Source organism: Gigantopelta aegis, unplaced genomic scaffold (assembly GCF_016097555.1).
Source record: "Gigantopelta aegis isolate Gae_Host unplaced genomic scaffold, Gae_host_genome ctg2833_pilon_pilon:::debris, whole genome shotgun sequence".
NCBI classification, from domain to species: Eukaryota; Metazoa; Mollusca; class Gastropoda; order Neomphalida; family Peltospiridae; genus Gigantopelta; species Gigantopelta aegis.
Genome location: NW_024533058.1, coordinates 106,408 through 121,885, shown reverse-complemented (window position 1 = coordinate 121,885; position 15,478 = coordinate 106,408). Strand labels below are relative to the sequence as shown.

Genomic DNA, 15,478 nt, shown 5'->3' with positions numbered 1-15,478 from the left:
ACAGATATCATTTACTATATCAAATTGTACGCTAAAACACTTTGTCTCTCTTGTGTAAATAATTGGTTGTCTATCTTAAGCTTAGCTAATTAGTTCGCGTGTACTAATTTTAACAAATTGGATATATCACTGTAGTTTACCTTCATGATCAAATTGAGTAATAGCGGGTGTGACTTAGAAAAACTCACTAAAAACACACTATCTAAATGTTTAAAATTACTAATACTATATGCACAATTAACAGCCCAGTTTTAGGTATTACTGAGATTTACTTGATAAAAGAGAGCTACATACAACTTTCTAGAAAAGAAACTAACTTTTTAATGCAATGATGTAACTAGATAGATTGCTATGAGAGGAATTATCAATCAAGTGTTTGAGCTCGTTCTCGATCTACCATTTAAGAGCAGTTTGTATTCTGAGAAAATAACAAGATACTACATTAACCTGTGGTCATGTACCCTGCTTAGTATACAAAATGCCACAAATGTTTTTGACTTATTCTCTAATTTTAACTAATTTCTTTTGTAAATTCTCAGAATGGTTGAGCTCTCTCTTCAGCATTATCTTTCTCTTTTTGAAACCAATTTTAACTGGTGCTATTAAACATAAGTCAATTCATTGACTAGCTATTCTAACGTACATCAACCTACTTTTAGAGATTCACACACACTCTCTCTTTGTCAAGTTTAAATTGTGACATTTCATATTGAGCTTGCCATGCAGTTAACTCCTTTCTCTCACATCTTCCAATTCTTGTCTAGCTTTTAGTAAAGCTTTCATCGTGTTATAATAATAAAAATTCATCATTTGATATGCCCAGATCACCAGTGATTAGAAATTGGTTAACTCAAACCTTCTAATGTTATCAAACAAATGAACTATTGTACCTTTATGTTTCATTAAAATACTGCTTGTTCTTTGTAATGTTCCTGTTATAAAAATTATTATGTAAGATCAATCCAACCACCTTTTAAATCATGTAATGATAGATTTTCATATCCACTATTTTCATCAAGTGAAAACATATTGTACTTCTCAGAATCCAAAAAGAGGTCTGAGAATCATCTGTCTTGGAAGACACTTGTCTCGACATGAGGACAACTCTTTGATGAGCTAACCACTGAGTCAAACTAAAAGAAAACCACATCCAATTATGTTCTAAGTTTTCCTAAAAAGGACATTGAAGCATCTGCCAGTCAGACTAACACACAAGAATGCTTTCATCCTATGGTAATCATTAAGATGAAGTCAGAAAAGGTATTATTTTTAAAGTATACAATAAAACAACAATAACCCAACCCAACTCAATCTAATAAAAATAGATTAATAGATTATGTACTCCTTCTGTGTGTTTATGGTATATTTAGTGTGGTTTGAAGAAGTCTTACCAGGTTTGATGAAAAGTATGACCACCGGCATAATATCATGTTAAGGAATCTCTACACAATCTATTATAGACATACAATTAGTTGATTAAATAATAATAAATATGGTTAGGGAAGATACACGGGCAGCCACAAAATCATCTTGTAGAGTATCAGCACAAATGGTACAAACTATCTTCATTTCTCGTTAACAGTTGAAAGTATCTCCTTCAGGAACCCCGCTCATTTCGAATTTCAAAATGTATGAAAAAATTACTAGTTTGTAATATTCTACACTATACGGTAATACCACGTGTAAGTTTTAGGTAATGGCTCTTTTTTCTGCCCCCTCGATACCTGGGAGACGACGAAAATGAGGACAGAATAAAGAAAGTAATGACTTTAGATGAATTACATTACTTGGCTGAACGACGTTGGAACAGAAGAAACAGCTGACAGAAACAAACCGTAATATACACTGAATCAAGCACCACTTACCAGTAACTACCGTCAAGTCTGAAAAAAGAAAGAAGAAGAAACGAAAACAAGACATTGTGAAGATTCAGAGATATGTTAGATAATGTGACAGGTAATAATCAGATCTTTTGTCTGATGAAGAGGAAAGAGAGGCAACGAAGAAATGTGGAAGAAACATTGGAAAGTTAAAGAAGACAATGATCAGAGTAGTAAGGTGACTGAGCAAGTTGGATCAAACAACGAACAGAGAAAAAAGGGGTCGGAAACGAGAAAGAAAGGGCTATACCTGAAATAGATATAAAACCAATGATGTCACTCACCAGAATGATATTGAAATCAGTTTCAACACTAAAAACTGAAAATGAGAAATCACAGGAGGAACTCAATCCGTTACCTGTATTGACCCGCCCCTCATTGCGCAAGACCTCACAAAAGAGTCCATTATCAATTACCTGACTGGGAACAAATATTGCCGTATATAAGAAGACATTAGCAAACACTCTCTACCTCTAAGTGATTTTTCACTTCCATTTGTTATAAATAAGATAAAGACGAACTTGCTATATATGATGGGTAACCAAACTTTTCCCTGTACAAATGTAGGTGTTATACCTGGAATAATGAAGTTTGCTATGGTCCACTTTTGTTGACTAGAACAGGGATTACACCTTCAGATTTGTGTGTCTGTGCTCCTACTGGTGTGGCAAGACATTAAGTTATGTTGTGCCAATAATAATCAGCCCTCACAGGTAGGGTTAATACACATTTAAAAGCATTACTAGTTGTCCCTTCAAAAGATCTCGCTCTGCAAGCTTTGAAAAAGTATTTAATTTCATCAGTCAAGGAACTGGAGTTAAAGTAGGTGTGGTCCTGTTTCAGAGTTCACTTGAACGTGAACAACAGAATATTGTATCACCTTTTGGCTCTGAAATTAATGTCTTAGTGGCCACTCCAGGTCGGCTTGTCACACACTTACAAGAGACACCGTTCTTCTCTTTAACATATCTTCGCTTTCTTGTTATTGATGAAGCTGATAGAATATTTGAACAAAGTTATCAGAGTTGGCTGAGTCATGTCCTACAAGCTACAAGGAAATAAATGAAGTTCATTCTCCTTTTTACAACTTTAATATCAACTTCTTCATTACCATTGCTTTTTCCCACACTTTGGAAACCATTATTGAGTAATTCACAAGATATACCAGTGGAATGTGGTCCTTCTAGATCACATCAACACTGTGCACACAAAATATTCTTAAACCACAACAACCTTTACAGAAGCTCCTCTTCTCTGCTACTCTCTCTCTTGACCCTATGTTTGCTAGAACACACCTATCATTGCTACAGCTACAACACTCACCAAAGCTGTATTCTGTTTCAGTCTCCTGTAATTAGTGAAAATTTAGGAGACAGAGTCAATTCTTCCCTTGACTCTTTAAAGAATATTAAATTGAATGCACTTCAGATCACAAACCTCTTGTTCTTGTTCATCTCCTTGTCACATTGATCACACCAGCGAATACTTTGTTTCACTCATTCTAAAGAGTCCACTCATCGTTTAGTTCTTCTATTACAACAGTACAATGAACCAATTGCTGAAATCTCACACACATCCTCTCAAGGAGTAGAGCAAACATTTTAAAGAAATTTAAAGCAGGGGATGATAAAAAGTAAGTAATGATATATAGCTAATACAATTACAGTACTTACTTAAATGCTAGGCTTTGGTATGTTCTGATGGAATGGCTAGAGGTATGGATATTCCAAGAGTTGAATGTATTATCAACTATGATGCTCCCAGTCATTTTCGATCTTCTATCTTCATCGTGTGGGGAGAACAGCAAGAGCGGGGGCTGATGGTGTAGCATACACTCTCATAACTCAAGATGAGGTATAGAGAATATACGCTAATAGAATACTATGTTCACTTTGCGTATTTTAGGCTATTAATTCAATCGAATGGTCAAGGCTGCTGGTAGAAAAAAGGTAGTGGCTGTTATATGTTACCGAAGATGATTTGGAGCCATATTTAGAGAAATATCAAATTGCATTAGAAGCTGTTGCTGTTCAAGTAAAAGATGAATGATTTCTTAATTGTGCATTCTTATTGAAAATAGAGCTTTCACAACTATTCCATAGTCACTTGTTTGCACTTATGATAGTTTTGTATTAGTATCACAAATTAACTCATATTTAAATATCTCTGATCACTTTTTCTGTTCAAAATGTACAATGCTGAGACAATTCTTCTCCCCTGTTGATAATCTTTGGTAAAATTGACCAAGAATTTTAAAGTTTACTATAATTATTATTAAATACATAAGAAGTACATAATATGGTTATTAAATCCCAGGGATGCTCTAGCAGTAACTAGAATGTAGTCAGTTGGCTCTAGATGGTTTGTACTCTTTTGTCTTATATGAATTAGATAACATTAACAACTTACCAAGTTAAATCACAGTATTTTATGAATATCCTGTAATAGTATACTACAAACAGATTAAAATTAAAGACTGATTTTCACATGTTTCAGTGTTGAGTGTACCATATTGTGTGATGACAAGAAAAGACTACTCATTAATATACCTAATAGTATACAATATATCCTTGTTACTACAACATGAAGTCAATTTTATATACTACATACAACATGATATCAATAGCAGTACTCAGTACTACATACAATATGTCATTATAACATTAACTCAGTACTACATACAATTCATAATTAACAGTACTCAGTACTAGATACAGTGTCATTAACCCAGTACTCAGTACTAGATACAGTGTCATTAACAGTACTCAGTACTACATACAATATGTCCATTAACAGTACTCAGTACTACATACAATATCATTGACAGTACTCAGTACTACATAACCACATCAACTATAATCTTGACAGTACTCAGTACTACATACAATATATCATTAACAGTACTCAGTACTACATACAAGGTGTCTGTGAAGGTCCATGGTTGTTTTATTTTGTGCTTATGATATTTAGATTTGTTAATTAGTGTAAATTATAACCTAAATTTGTTAATTGGTGCTAATAACCAGCTCATTGAGTTCATAGAAGTTGGGTGGTTTCTGGTGTAACCTTCACTCTGATGACATCATCATTAAATGACACCTAGTGATGTCATCATATATGATGACATCATCTAAATCCATCACCTACACCCTAAACCAAACCTTATGACACATAGTGATGGTCATCATCATAGTACAAGTTACATCATCATAGAAGTTACACCAAGAAGGACCCTAGAAGTTACACCAAGAAGGACACAGATCGAGGTTCCTTTTCTTTTGTGTGAATTTTTGTTTCATTTTGTCCCTACCATTGTTACTTGTCCACTGGCATAGTCTTTTGTTGTTTCTTACTATTTAAGACTGTCTTATAAAGCGTATCAGATATAGTTGACTGTGTTCCTTGTCTTAAAGAAAATCTTTTGCACTAAACTTACTCGGTCTGTTACAATGTCATTAACAATACTCAGTACTACATACAATATGTCAATAACATTACTTAGTACTAAATACAACAAGATATCATTAACAGTACTCAGTACTACATACAATATGTCAATAACATTACTTAGTACTAAATACAAACAAGATATCATTAACAGTACTCAGTACTACATACAATATGTCAATAGTAGTACTTAGTACTACACATATGTCAACCTTTGTCAATAGCTTAATGTCAATTAACTTTTAAACAGTAGCACTCATGTACTACAAGTTTTTGACAAATAGTCTTTAATAATAGCACAAATGTCATAAAGAAAAGCTCATTATACAAGTGACATTCATTCTTAGACACAGGCACATACTCAAACAAAACATATACATTATCTACTTTCTAACAGATATCCTTTTTGGCATTCATCCTTCATACAAGTACAAACTTTTGGATGATGATAACAAGGATGCACAGCCATTTTTACATTTAGTTCTGAGTTATAAGAGTGTAATGAATTATTATTAACAATTCACCATTAGCATTGGTAATTTTGGGTAACATGTCATTCAGTTTATAAGCACAAAAAAATTTATGCAAGCCAGTTATATATAATATATATACACAAAAATTTAAATGTTATACGATGTAATCATTTAGGGTCTTCCCTTTAGCCTGACTCCAAACACGGTCACATTCCTCTTTTCCTTTCGTGAGTAATTCTTCCATTAAAGCCCAGGCTGGTCTAGCAGCAACCAGAAGATAGTCGTAAGGCTCTTGAAGGTAATTGTACTCTCCTATAATTATTAACAAGATAAAAAGATAGGCTTGATTAAGTAAACAAATGTTGGACACACTGTTGTGATGCTAGTACATACAAAATAATTATTATGTCACCCCCAGTCCAGCCTTGTGCATGGGTCTTGGAGCAAAAGATTTTCCTATATCAATATATTTTAGTCTGTGTTATTGCTTTAAATGAGTCCAATATATCAGAATGGACACAGACATGTCATACACGACTGGGCTGGCATGGGTTAATTTACAACAATTAAGTAGTAGTTATAGCTTAAAATGAAAGTACACATTACATAATTACTACAATTTTTATTGCACATAAGTCCAAAGTACAGTTATGACAGAATAGTCTTTGATAACAATGAAAACAAAGCAAATACCAAGGTCTGAATGAATGGTATCTTTACAAATAGACATTACCCAGCCCTGAGAGCAAAGTATCCTATAGTCATTTGGGCTATGTCATAGCTATATTATGTCTACAGACATCAGCTTATTCTAGTGTTGTAAACAACAATTGAAAGTGATGAAAAAACATATTCTAAATGGTGACAAAGATCACACACACACACACACACACACACACACACACACACACACACACACACACACACACACACACACACACACACACACACACACACACACACACAACCACACACACACACACACACACACACACACACCACACCACATCCTGGTCACTATCAAGTGCTAATGGTAGGACATTATAGAATTACCATTAATGCAGGTTTGTGATAGTCTTCCTAACACCAACATAATAAAGTAAGTTTAACTCAGCATCAGAGAGTGGGAAAGATTGAAGATATCCTGATAGCATAGGGACAACAACCTCCAGTGGACGAGGTTTACTTAACATGGGATACACCATTGCAATACCGAGATCAAAGATAACAGGAGATAGAGCACAGTCGTGAAATCAACAAAAACCATTGACTTCTAACTCTCCATTGTTTCAGTGATAATAATGTTCCAATCATTGGTGTCACCATGTATGATGCATTGTTGAAGTAAATGTTGTTGAGGTATAACATAGTGCTCAAAGTAATTTAGAATTGTCGTAACATTTTGATATTTATTGGGATCAGTAATAGCTATATCAATGTACTTCTCTCTTGTTTGTAGATATTTCAAATCCCAGTTGACATGTTGTCTATTTTCAAGTCCAGTATACGAGAAATTCTAGAGAAAAACAAAATTTTATATATGTCAGGATGTGTGCTTTATCATAAAAGTGAATGTTACATAAACAAGTTTAAAGTAAATTTACATTACTAACATAGTTCATAACAACACATCTGGGTGGGTAGTTTATGAACCAAGTCAGCACATGAATATTGATATCAGTCAGTATTCATCCTTGTCTCAGTAATCACATGATTACCAGTAATGCTTTGTTGGTCACTGGTACCAAAGACCTAATGCATTCATTACATTCATACTTATGTATGGCATCTAGTAACTTATAAACATGTTATTTTCTTTAGTAAGAGTCCCTTTGAAAAGTGTTTCCTTTGCCACCTTAAATAAATGTTTATTTTTATTTCTAGTTTAACATTAAAACAAATAGGCCAATTTAAGAGTAAACTGCAAGATAAATAAAAACATCTGATGCTAACTTCTTGTTTTCAACAAAAGCACTCTTCTCTTTTAGGCTTAGTGTTCCTGTCAAAGCTAAAGGTACCATATACCAACTCTAATATCGAGTTTGGAAACTTAACTGTACTGAAAAGGTGTAGAATCAGTTGTATGATAACACAACAGGCTTGAAAATACTAATAGATGTTACTCTTACTCAAGGAAATACTGTATTTCAAAAACAGGATAACAGTGAAGGCAGAACTGTTTTTTCAATACCAGTTATAATAGGTAAGCTGATTCATGATAATATAATGATGCTTACCTGTAGTTCAGAATGCAAGTGTCCTAAATATTCTCCAACTTTAAAAAGGACACTTGGTGTTTGGGGCATCTCATGGAGTATTTCTCCTGAAGAAATGTCAAAACACGAACACAATACTGTATTGTGTCTAATTCAGAAGGTTCATCTAAAACAGATTCTTCCATAAGTGTACGAATGACAATGTCCTCATCAATGGTATACTGGTTTCACTATCTAGTAAAATCGCTGCATCTTTGTTATTTATGATTTGTAGGGTCACTGTTACAACATGATAATCGTTTTTTTGTTTCAGTTTGATAAGCCAATACTTGTGATTTAGTTAGCACAACTAATTCTGGTCCTTGCAGTGATGTGATAGGATATGGAACATTTAGGCCACGAGAATATAAAAACTTCTTCATTGATGTCAGTCCGTTAATAACTTCTCTGGTGGAAGATATGGTCTGATTCATTATCTTGATAACATATTCATTGGGTGACAATTTGAAAACTTTTTGTTTTAAAAATTGATGGAGAGAATGAACACTCGAGATAGGATGGCTTTCTATTACCACGAAAATAATAATTCCGATCATGTAGCTCACTAGTTCTTTGATGGAATCTTCTTCAATGTCATCAAATGGAAAAATGTCTTTGATAAGAGTAGCAATGGCTTGAGGAGATAAAGCTGGGTGGACGTGCTCGAGACATAACAATTGACACGATATTATATTAACTGCCTTAAAATGTCTGTATAATTAATAGAATAAGAGTAAACAAAAATGATAATTTGGGTTGCCCCACCCTTTTCGCGCAACTGTCTGTAAACGGCATGCACTAATATTTTATTCCTTTGTTAATAACTTTAAATCAGTTTTCCTATGTATTGTAATCCTTAGGATGTAAGATTTTTTTACATTTGTTAAAGGTTTTGGTTTAGTTACTTAGTCCCAGGTCTCTGCTTGGTGCGGTACCATGGAATGAACTAATTGATAAGATCCTTAGCTTGGATCCATAGTTTGCTAGGACGATCCAAGCCTCGCATTGGCGCTAAACATGTACTACGCTGTAAGACGCATACACTTACCGTTACGGGATGATATCTGCAGTTAGTAAGTAAGTGGATATGATCTATTCTAGTTTATAGGAAATTTAAGACGGACTTAGCTTGTAAAGACGAAGTCTGCTACTAACGGAAAAAGTTTTTTTAGCACTGGGCATTAGATTATATAGTGACTGGACCTGAACCGGACAGGAAGAATAAACATTACGTAATCAGGTCAAACATCAAAGTCGCATGTAAGATGTACCGACAATTATGCAAAGATAAGCTAAAAATATTCATAATCCCTTTGAACTTACCGCAATAGGTGCGGTAACTAAGTAGTTTCTATAGTAACTACTAATAAAATGGATTCTAGTAACAGAGAAGTGTTTTATCTCAAAGGTAAGTGAGAGTAACTAGCTAAAAAGATGGCAAAATGACTATTTCTTCTAGAGGGTGTTGTTGAACTAGACACAGAAAATGAGTATGATTTTAAAGAAGTAAATGTAAGTTCATTCTAGTCTTGTAAAACCATAAGATTAAGAACTTGGTTGAAATTATAATTAGTAACTACAGTCTATTATAATCCTTTGTATTTTCACTTGTCAGATACCAGAAGATGAAACTCTACTTTTTTCAGGTTAGTTTTCATAATATATAGTTAATTAACTATTGCTCTCCAAGATGATGAAGATTATGAAACAGTCCACCAACAGATAGAACTGATGTCATCAATTCAACCATTGCATGCACCACCACCAGGAGAAGAACCGACAATTAAAGTCAAGGTAGGTAGGACTATCCTCATAATAATTCAAAAGCCTCATAGCCACAACCAATTAAAAAAATGGTGGCGAAGTAATTGAAGATTTTGTGAGGAACTTTCTTGTATCAATGGGACTCAAGCAAACAGCCCATAGTTTTCAAAGTGAATGGTCAGTTCATTATCTTTATTGACTTTTTGATATGTTCCCTTTATTAATAAAGGTATGAACTATCTCTCAGTGGCCAACTTGGTGACCAATACAAGCACACTGTTTCAGATATATATACACAGTAAGATATACAAATATAATATCATAGAATCAAAGATGTCTCTCTGTTAGAAATCGTATTCTTCAAGAAAAGCTGGAAGACTTGGAGACTCAATTGCATGGATACAAAGAGGCTGCAAAGTGAATGACCAGAAAACAACCATATCTACTTTTCTCTTATAATATAGGTTAGCTAAAGAAAAATATGTCCATCTTAGAAAAGAGCGGGACTATCATCGTATGCATCATCGAAGAACACTACAAGAGAAGGAGAAACTTATGACAGATATGAAGAGGTACATCCTACTTGCTGTCTATAAATAATTATTGTCTTGTGTTATAGAATGAAGAGTCATTTTACTTCTTATGATCCTATGTTGAAAGATCTCCATAAAAAATATGAAGTAAACAGAAATGTAAACAATAGTGATTAGCTGTTTTTATAACTATAGGCTGCTACTAGAGAGAAAATTGCTGACAAGTCTAGAAAGAGATAAAAGCAATAGCTGAAGTACTAAATAGTTGTTAGACAAATACACTAGTTATCGTCACAATAGGTAGAATGTCTTCAGTCTACACTGCACTCTCTACGTCCTTCCACTTATCCTCCAAATGAATTGTCATCTAAACCAGTTCGATCTCAGCCCCTTCCTCCAATCAATACCACTGACAAAACCATCAATCTCCTCTGTACAACCAAACGACAACAAGACACTCAAGGTGTTGTTTGCATTATAAGCTATAACTGAATTAATTTCCTAATAAAAAACTAAACAAAATTGCTCTTACTACAATAACAAGACTAGTGTCTCATTTTCACATGTATGATTTGTTTGTAGTCTCTTCCTGCTGAACCAGCTAATCCTTATTGTCATACAATGACATGCCTTTGTGTGCTCACTTGACAAGAGTTGGTGGGCTTCAATGACTGGCACAATAGATGCACATGATTTCTCCATATCATGGTAACTACATTGTCCTTCTCTTTCCGTTACCTTTCTCTTTCTCTCTCTAGTTTAGCTCTACACCCCACAAAGAACATTTTAGTCACTGGTAGTGATGATCATACTTGGAAAGTGTGGCAATACCCAGTGGTGAGCACCTAATGACTGGTGAAGGTCATGAAGATTGGCTTTCATCCATTCAATTTCATCCAAGGTTAATACTAATAATTTGTGTTCTGTTTATGTTATTAACCAATCCATTTAACAGTGGTGATGTATTAGCTTCAACCAGTGGAGATGGAACAGTGAAAAATATGGAATCTGTCCAGTTAACATCCACTCTCACTTTACCCGATCACAGACAACCAGGTAACTACTAGCCAGCCATAGACATTGTTATGAGTGTATTTTAGTATGGGGATGTAGTTGGCATTGGTCAGGTCAAATACTAGCATCTGCTGGAATGGATCATTGCTGTAAACTATGGGACATTGAAAGGTAAAACAAAAACTATTCTATATGTAATATTATTATGTGGTTCTAGTGGACAGTGTGTACTCACTCTAAGAGGACATGCTGATTCCATCAATGCAGTCCAGTTCTTGCCCTATTCTAATACTGTTGCTACATGTTCAGCAGATAAAACTGTATCACTATGGGATGCTAGAACTGTAAGTGTATTCCTTTTACAACAATCTATTAATATTTCTTTAAGGGTTTGTGTCTACAAACCTATTATGACCACCAAAATGCCTGCAATGATGTCATGGCTAATTACCAGGTCTGTGTTTACATTACATTATACCTTGATATACACTATTAGGGGACTGAATTATATTCAGCTGACTGTTTTGGAATCGTGATCAAGTGGGATTTAAAAGGAAATGCTTGTGTTTCTCACTGGGATTTAGGACCTTATCCTGTTAATGGTTTGGCTATTGATCCAGCAGGTACAATGATTATAGTGATAAGAAATTAAAACATGACATTGCTTATATGCATTGTGTAGGGTCAGTATTGGCCTGCAGTTCTGGATCTGGTACAGTGTGTTTAGTTGAGCAATCCTCAGGAAAGGTATCAAATTTAGATTGTAAAGATGCTGGAAGTACTGAGGCAGTTTGCTATGGACATAATGCAGATACTTTATATTCAGTCGGAGCTAGTGGTAGCATTGCTGTCTGGCAATAGAACAACACCACTAACTACATGATTATATATACTAGAAATAATGATTTAAGAGTCTGTATTATCTGTTCTCAGTCTCTTTGTGGTAGTAACTTCTGGACTGTCTATGGCCTTTCGTTTTGTGGCCACACCCACTTTGTCTTTGACTTCATCTATTAACACAAGGTAACAGTTATACAAAATGAAAATAATCTTTGTTACCTAATTTATCTTCACTTAAAATCTCAAAACTCCTTTTCATCTTCAAAGCTTGTTCACTAAAGAAATAATGTACATGCACACAGGACATGAGGGAAAGAGAGAACCCCTCTCATTATTACAATTACCTGTGTACTAAGTTGAGAAACAGTTGATAATTTTGCAAAAAATCATCTACTTTTAATCTTGTTCCATCATTAACATGAAACTCAGCTAACGACTTTGGAAGATTGTCTACAAAATAGTTGATAAATTTCTAATGAAGGGGCATGTACCTACCATCTGTTTCTCCTTCCTCACTTGATAAAAGGATTGGTCCCTATAATTATTGTTAATACTAATCATTTAAATATCATGTGACTTACCCTTCCCATCAAGTTCCACATCAGGAGCAATCATCCCAAAATGATTGATAAGAATCTATTAAAACATTCATGCATGATTCATGACATTATCATCACCTTGTCTCGTAGAGTTGCCATGGTAACAGTATTGGCATTCAATTTAATAGTAGCTTCAGGACAAGGTGAACAGACATAACATTTAGGATTAGGTTGCAACAACGGACATGTTACTAACAGTCTTTTACGAGGATTGGGTCGTTTAGGAAGATAGGTCTGAAAAAAACAATAAACTATTTGTAGCACATTCTGCCTCACCGTTTTACACTTGTTAAACTCTCCCCCTAATATTTTAAGAGCCTCCATTACAATGAGACCAGCAATGACAGCATTTGTAGTAGCAATAGCAGGAATTATATTACCAGCCATTGCTAACAAGATAACACTACATATTATGGTGAAGTCATTGATACACTTCTTACATTTGATATCAAATTTACTCTTTAGCGATATACCAAACACATGTGCTCGAAGATTAGCAGCAGCTACCACCAAATCTAAGTCTTGATTTGAGTCTTTGTCCCAAACCATCTCCCTTCTTTAAGATGTCGCTCTCTCAAAGATGGAAGGCTAAAGAAATATTATTAAGAGCTATTCTTAACTTTCCCATAATATTGACTGAAAGCATGGTGGGTGTATTATAGTAAAATATATCATACCAATTTTACAAAGGCTTCATAGCATTCTCTAACACTCCAAATTTTTTGGTCAGGTAAAGGCGATGCTCTTGTCTTCACCTGTAAGAATAGTTAACTCCTAGTAAACTGTATTTATTATATGCTGACTGGTTTCTGGTAATGAATCTAATGATAAAGGAGTTGGTGGTCGTCTTGTTTGCCATAATTTTTCCATTGTTAGGAGATATTGAATATCAGTGTAAAATAACTAGAAAATCCAGATTATGAGACCAGTATAACAGGTAAATGTAATAATACTTACTTTATGGAACAATTTTGTTGAGTTATATTCATTCATTCAGCCCCACAATCTAGTTGACATTCTTTGCTTCACCTCATCCTCTATTTCCATCTTCTCTCCTAATAACAGGGGCATCACTCATATCAAAATTAACTAGTACATTACCATTACGTTCTTCTTCTGGTATTAGTTCTGTATCAGGAGATACATCGTTATCAGCATCAGGCTCACCAAACAACTGACTAAAGAAACACACAATATAATCCATAAACTAAAAGTCTAAAATAATCCATGGATTAAAGTAAAACTGTCAACAATAAAAAAAGAGACCAATCTTACATACACACACAATGATACCTATATAAATGTTTAGCCCATACAATGCAATGAATTGGTTCAGAAGGTGTATTACGTATAGTACATCCAGGAAAGGTCTTGGGAGCCGGTTAGGTTGACATTCATAACATTCACTCACACCCTAAATAGAAGTGTGCAGCCATGTAAAAGAACAAATCATTGGTAAGTTCAAATTATCATTTACTTTTTTAATTACTGTTACTTGTCCTAAATAGCCAGCACTCCCACTCTCTATTAGTGTAATATCAGCTGCTAAACATAAACGGTTGACATGGTTACGAGCTTCTATTTAATACATCAGAAGATATTACATATAATTACAATAAAAATAACTTGCTTTTATTATCCAATGCATTCATTACAAGTGCAAACTGCTTATAAAATGATACATTATACTCGGGACTATGGTATGTGTTGATGTATCACATGATAATGATGTCACCTTACTTTAAAATAGAATCATGAATGGCAGTGATGGAGACATTGGGTTAAAAATAAGAGCACTCTCTCGGGCAACCTGTTTGAGTTGTAATGATTTATCTCATGTATATAATTTGAATTAAATCAAACCTCAACTTTAGGACGTCCGACATGTTGCTTCTGAAAAAGAAACTGACGATTCAAATTGCTAACATCTATAGTATCAAGATCGACCTGTGAATTAAAGGTATGCAAATTTTTGAACCAAATTATGTACTACTGCTTACAATGACTAAATTCTTAAAGCCAGTCAAGACTAAGTTTTTAATGAGTTTCACAACCTATTCCTCCAGCACCAACTACTAATACTTTACAAGTAGACACTGTTGTCCTCAACTCCTCGTTAAGAAGACTAACCGCCATGCCACGACATATGGGCGGAGACTTATTTAAAAACCACACCCTTTAGTTTTGCATTGACTTTTATTATTCACACACAATATGTCACAATGGGAAAGATGAAGAAATTTCAAGGAAAGATTTGACAGAATAAATAGTTTATAAAATTCATTAAATAAGAATTTAAAAAGCGACGTGAGTGATCATGTGATGCCTAGACTGAAATCATTATCACCTAGTTCGTCACTGGCCTCATCCCAAAAGTTTGTTAAGAAAGGATCATCCATGTATGAGTCTGAGTCTAAGAAGAATGGGTCTGTGTCCAGAATAGAGTCATTAGTCATCCCACCGACAGCACTAAGTTCTAAAATGAACGTAAGAGTAAATAGTCTATAATTATTGGGGGGGGGGGGTAACCTGCTGCAATTTGTTCTGCTTCTTTTCTTTGCCTTTCTTCTTCTTCTTTCCTTTCTTGTTCTCCCTCAAGCCAAAGTCGTTGCAATACTAAATTCATACCTTCGTCAGAACCTCTCTACAACAATAGTTCAGGTCAATATAGAT

The 15,478-nt window shown here is 34.4% G+C and overlaps 1 pseudogene; it reads right to left on the bottom strand.

The window, feature by feature from the left end:
* Positions 1-5,954: 5,954 nt before the first annotated feature.
* Positions 5,955-14,941, bottom strand: LOC121391685 (annotated as a pseudogene).
* Positions 14,942-15,478: the final 537 nt, after the last annotated feature.